Source organism: Triticum dicoccoides, chromosome 6B, assembly GCF_002162155.2.
Source record: "Triticum dicoccoides isolate Atlit2015 ecotype Zavitan chromosome 6B, WEW_v2.0, whole genome shotgun sequence".
Taxonomy (NCBI): domain Eukaryota; kingdom Viridiplantae; phylum Streptophyta; class Magnoliopsida; order Poales; family Poaceae; genus Triticum; species Triticum dicoccoides.
Genome location: NC_041391.1, coordinates 417,657,087 through 417,663,086, shown reverse-complemented (window position 1 = coordinate 417,663,086; position 6,000 = coordinate 417,657,087).

Genomic DNA, 6,000 nt, shown 5'->3' with positions numbered 1-6,000 from the left:
CTATTAGGACTAGGAGAGGTGGCTGGCCCCCTCCTCCTCTTTTCCCCTCCGAGGAATCCTAGTTGGACTAGGATTGGAGGGGGAATCCTACTCCCAGTGGGAGTAGGACTCTCCTGCGCCTCCCCCCCTTTGGCCGGCCAGCCTCCCCTCCTCTCCTCCTTTCTATACGGAGGCAGGGGCACCTCTAAACACACAAGTTGACACAAGTTGATCCACGTGATCTATTCCTTAGCCGTGTGCGGTGCCCCCTGCCACCATATTCCTCGATAATGCTGTAGCGGAGTTTAGGCGAAGCCCTGCTGCTGTAGTTCATCAAGATCGTCACCACGCCGTCGTGCTGACAGAACTCTTCCCCGACACTTTGCTGGATCGGAGTCCGGGGATCGTCATCGAGCTGAACGTGTGCTCGAACTCGGAGGTGCCGTAGTTTCGGTACTTGATCGGTTGGATCGTGAAGACGTACGACTACTTCCTCTACGTCGTGTCATCGCTTCCGCAGTCGGTCTGCGTAGGGTACGTAGACAATACTCTCCCCCTCGTTGCTATGCATCACATGATCTTGCGTGTGCGTAGGAAAATTTTTGAAATTACTACGAAACCCAACAAGTACATTGAATGTACTGGAAATTTCACATCATAGAATGATAAGGAAAAATTTCTATCACTATATGCATATTTGGCTGGTGGAGGCTCTAAGTTTAATTTGGCATAAAGCTAATTTTTCCCTACAACAAAGGAATAAATTTTATTCGCTACCAAGTTTAATGCCATTATTGAGAAGGTTCCTCCAACTCAATCCCAAAATTCCCAAATTATTAATAACCCAATACATTAATTAAGTAACGTGATAAGATCAACCAATAATTCAAACACCAGATACTCAAAAAGTCCATAACCGGGGACACGACTAATCATGATTAGTTTGTACACTCTACAGAGGCTTGCGCACTTTTCCCCACAAGACTCGACCTCCATTGAATTTCTCGCACTACATGATGTTCGAGAAACGGATGATCGAGACATAGTATTTCTGAAGCACTAACTCTTTACTCTGGGTAGACAGTACCACCTACTTTCCCCTACATTTGCTAGCCTACCACTGAAAGAGGTCACACAACATACTCAACTATGCTAGAGCCCATAATGGCTTGTGGTTGCACACGAAAGTTTCTAGCATGAATAATCTTATGATCCCTTTGAGCCTGGGTGGCATTCCATAGGATGATCACACGGGTACTCTGGGATCCCCTTGGGCAAGCACTGGGTTCTCCAGGTGCCCGGGCAAACCACTGGGTGCTCCAGGGTGCCCAACCATTCCACCCAGATGTGTATTAAAGTAGCCACCTTAAGTTTCCCTTAGTTAATATTACTCTCGCAACTTTCATGAATCTCACATACCAATCCACGTCTACAAGCATGGCTAAGCAATAAGAGCATAATGTATAATCCCGGGGTGATCAAAGGTAATAGGTTCCTACCTCATCAACTACATAGCAATTCCCAATTCCCAATTCCTACTCATGCAAATATTTGAGGGGTGAAACTAATGCATAAAAAACTGGGTATGAAAAATATGATCAAAGTGTGAACTTGCCTTGTACTGTCGATGAATATTCTTTGCTCTCACAACTCCTGATAGTTCTACTCATCACACTCCGATCAATCTACCGTGAGCAATCAATTATAACCACGCATCGGCAATCACTCAAAGATCCAAAAGAACGTAGAAAGCACTTCAGTAAACTTCAAAACCCATCAAATAAAACTCACGGACATAAACACATTTTTAACAGCAGCAAAATTATGTGATTTTGATCTTAACAGAAAGTACATGACAAGAGCTTCAATTTGCAAAAAGAATCAATTAAATCGGAATTATTAAACTTAAGTTATGAACAAATGAAGTTAAAATCTGTTTGAAACCAAATTTTAATCTTTCAAAAATATGTTTAAGTTGGTTATCTGGACAGAGGCGATCATAACGAAGAAATTGGCGTTGGTTTCACTGAATTTGGACAAACGAGTAAAAAGTTGTGGCTATTTGAAAAATCAGGGCCAAGCTGTTTTACGAAAGAAAAATAGCTATTGCTAAAAGATTTCTACGCCTAAAGTGTAAATACAGAGACTAATTGCTAATCTAATTATTATATCGTACTAGTCTAAAATAATAAGCTATGGGAGTATATATAAAAAAATACGAAGAAAGATACCTTTATGAGGTAGAGAAAAGACGACTTCGGAGAGAGGAAACGACTTTCAGAATTCCCGCCGCAGAGGAGAAATATATTTTTCTTTAATGAATCTAGTCAAACCAAAATATTGATTTAACCCGAATCGGATGATTTTTGAGGCTCTATGGTTCTATATTTATAGGTGGAAAAGAGGTTTAGGGGTCAAAAGCTAGGCAATGTGGGACTAAATATAGACGAACAAATAAAACGAAGGGAATCGCATGGGCTAAAAAGCACCACGGGCCGATATTCGGCCAAGGAAAAAGAAAAGAAAAAGAAACTGAGAAGGAAATTGCTGGCTGGGCCTGACCCATGTAGGAAAAAAATGGGGCGCCGCTGCCACTACGCTGCATGTGGGCGACATATAGTTACGGCATACGCGCATATAAAAAAAGTAAAAACAGAAAAAGAAAACTGAATAACGAAAATAAGTAAAATTTTATATAGGCATATTATATATCAAAATTTTCAGAAAAAGATTTCTATATCATGAACATTTTTCTAGCATCAAATAAAATCCACAAAAATATAAATAAAGCAAACAGTGCTATTGGTTCATTTAAAAACCAAATTGAAATATTTTAAAATACCAAAATGATTTCAAACCCATTTTATCCAATTTTCTAATGTAGGGAATCATTTTACCCTATTTTCCATATATTTATTTTTGGAGAAAAATAATTTGAATAAAACCCAAATAACTCCAAATTGAAAATAATCTCAAAGGAACTTTAAATTTGATTCCTTTAAACTTCCAACTCATATTTCATATGTTTTGAAGAAGTCATTTTATCTTCTCTCATGAAAATCATTAAGTTGTTTAAAGTTTCTGAATTTGAAAAAATAAATCCAAATGAAATTCAAATATTTTGAGAAACCCTTTTCATTTTAAATGGAAGAAGTCATGTCATCTTCTCTCTAGGGTTTTGTATCTGAAAAGAAATTGAATTCATGGAGATCATAAATGCAAGGTGAAAGTTTGGGAAAGTCCTTTTATTCCCTCTCATTTAACTTTCAAGAAGTTTCAAATTACACAATTTCACACAAGCAACCACACCACAATCAAGCAATCAACCAAAACTATTTTAATATAACATTCCAAAATTTTGAATTTTGGGATGTTACAAACCTACCACCCTTAAAATGAATTTCGCCCTTGAGATTCGGAGAGGCTAGAAAGAAATAGGTTTGGTTCGGGTATCTTCTCAAAATCCATCGATCGTCACCAGGGTCTGGGGTGCTACCACCCTTAGAAGCATGGTTACGGTTCCATCAAAACTCATATACTCCATCCGTATTGTTGGTAGTGTCAATCCTCTTAGATCTTCAGGATAATTCCTTCTCTGGGCTCTTCCGGTAGTGGCAGAACCATTTTCCTTGATTCTTGTGTCCTTTAATCTTTGGTAAGGTTCTTCTCTGACCGGGTGATAGGTCTGGCGCCAATAGTAAACAACTATCGACATCTCATGGTGGTCAACAATTTATGGTTTCTCCTGCAGGGAATGGGTCTGGGCTTCATTCTCACCGTATGACCTACGGTTGGTAACAGCTGCCTTGTACCAGGGGAAAATTGACATACAATTCTAAGGCTTAATCAAAGTTTTGATCGTCATTGCTCTACTATAGGTAAGTCCGTTAGATTTACCATCCCCTATAGCAAGGCGAATAATAAGAGTAAGTCAGTATGGTGATCAATCCATCCCGCACCCAAATCATTACCTTGTATATGGTTTAGCGAATCTCGCTTTCTAACACTCGGTCATCCTCACAAGCATATTTCTCTTGTCGACGAACTAAGTTCGAATAAATCCATTGATTCTGCAAGCCAAACAAACATCTATCGTTCCTTCACAACTCTCAGGTTTTATGTTACTCCTATAAGATCGTCTGTTGATAAAGGCATATCCTCTTCCAGGGTTTTGTCCTTCAGCAAGAGTGTGCTTGCTTCTTGGCAGGTCCTGGAGCCAGTGGGTTATGGGCTCACCTCATCACATTTATAGCTTCAACTCATCCTGGGGTTACAATTGCTCCATATTACCAACATTATACCTCCTTTATATCCAATAGTACTTCATCCCTTCATATTCTTGGGGTATCCCACATATCGAGATAAAACTCATACTTATCTTGTCCGAAGTCCACTTTGTGGAATATCATTATCTTCTCCAGGGGTCAGATGTCCTCACAGGGTATTACCATCCTTCAATTGCCCAAATTCCTCCATAGACCATATTTGTCATATCCTCGAAAAAGGTCAAAATCTTTCTTCATAGAGTAACAACTCATAAAATCCAACGTATGACACATGAACTTTATTGATTCTCAAATTATTACAATCTCCTGCATTTCCATTACATGCCTCAACTCAACACCTCAATATAAAGAAATGTTGCCACTACTGCTACTATATTTCTCATAGACTCAACTATTTAACACGAATATCCTCATTGGGACAATCTCTGGCAAAATGCCCTGCTTCATTACAACGGAAACATATTACTTCTGACGAGTATCGAGGTTTCCTTGTGATTACATAGCCTCCTTCGGTCCTCGGCTTCCTTTTTGGGCAACCGTGGAAGTAGTGCCATGAATCTTTACACCTGAAACATGTGATATCACCCAGGTCCTTTGTAGAAATTGGGTTGTTCCTGGAATCCAATCTATTTCTCTTTCTGGACTTTTCCGTCCCAATCAGGGCTTCTATCTCTTGTGGGTCATACTCTACTTCCATTGTCAGGAATGCTACTAGATCCCCTTTCAGACAATTCTAGGAGATGTGTCCTTCTTCTCCACATGAATAGCATGACTGGGTGCAGGGTTTAATTGGGTCTTCTTCGGGTGTGTCCTTCACCTCTTCCTTCATCACAGGTTCTTCTAAAATTTCCATGAGGGCTCCTTTCATTGCTTCTTTCTTCTGCTGGGTGGTTCTTTGTACCATGGGGTAAATGTAACATTGAGCAGGGTAGTGGGTAGTCCCTTCACACAAGAAACAAGTAATCTACTGATGACCCACAAGTGTAGGGGATCTATCGTAGTCCTTTCGATAGGTAAGAGTGTCGAACCCAACGAGGAGCAGAAGGAAATGATAAGCGGTTTTCGGTAAGGTTTTCTCTGCAAGCACTGAAATTGTAGGTGATAGATAGTTTTGTGATAAGATAAATAGTAACAAGAGACAAGTAAATAAAGTAAATAAAGTGCAGCAAGGTGGCCCAATCCTTTATGTAGCGAAGGATAAGCCTGGACAATTTCTAATAATGAGAAAGGAGCTCCCGAGGACACATGGGAATTATCGTCAAGCTAGTTTTCATCACGTTCATATGATTCGCATTCGGTACTTTGATAATTTGATATGTGGGTGGACCGGTGCTTGGGTACTCCCTTACTTGGACAAGCATCCCACTTATGATTAACCCCTATTGCAAGCGTCCGCAACTACAAAAGAAGTATTAAGGTAAACCTAACCACAACATTAAACATATGGATCCAAATCAGCCCCTAACGAAGCAACGCATAAACTAGGGTTTAAGCTTCTATCACTCTAGCAACCCATCATCTACTTATTACTTCCCTATGCCTTCCTCTAGGCCCAAATAATGGTGAAGTGTCATGTAGTCGACGTTCACATAACACCACTAGAGGAAAAGACAACATACATCTCATCAAAATATCGAACGAATACCAAATTCACATGACTACTAATAGCAAGACTTCACCCATGTCCTCAGGAACAAACGTAACTACTCACAAAGCATATTCATGTTCATAATCA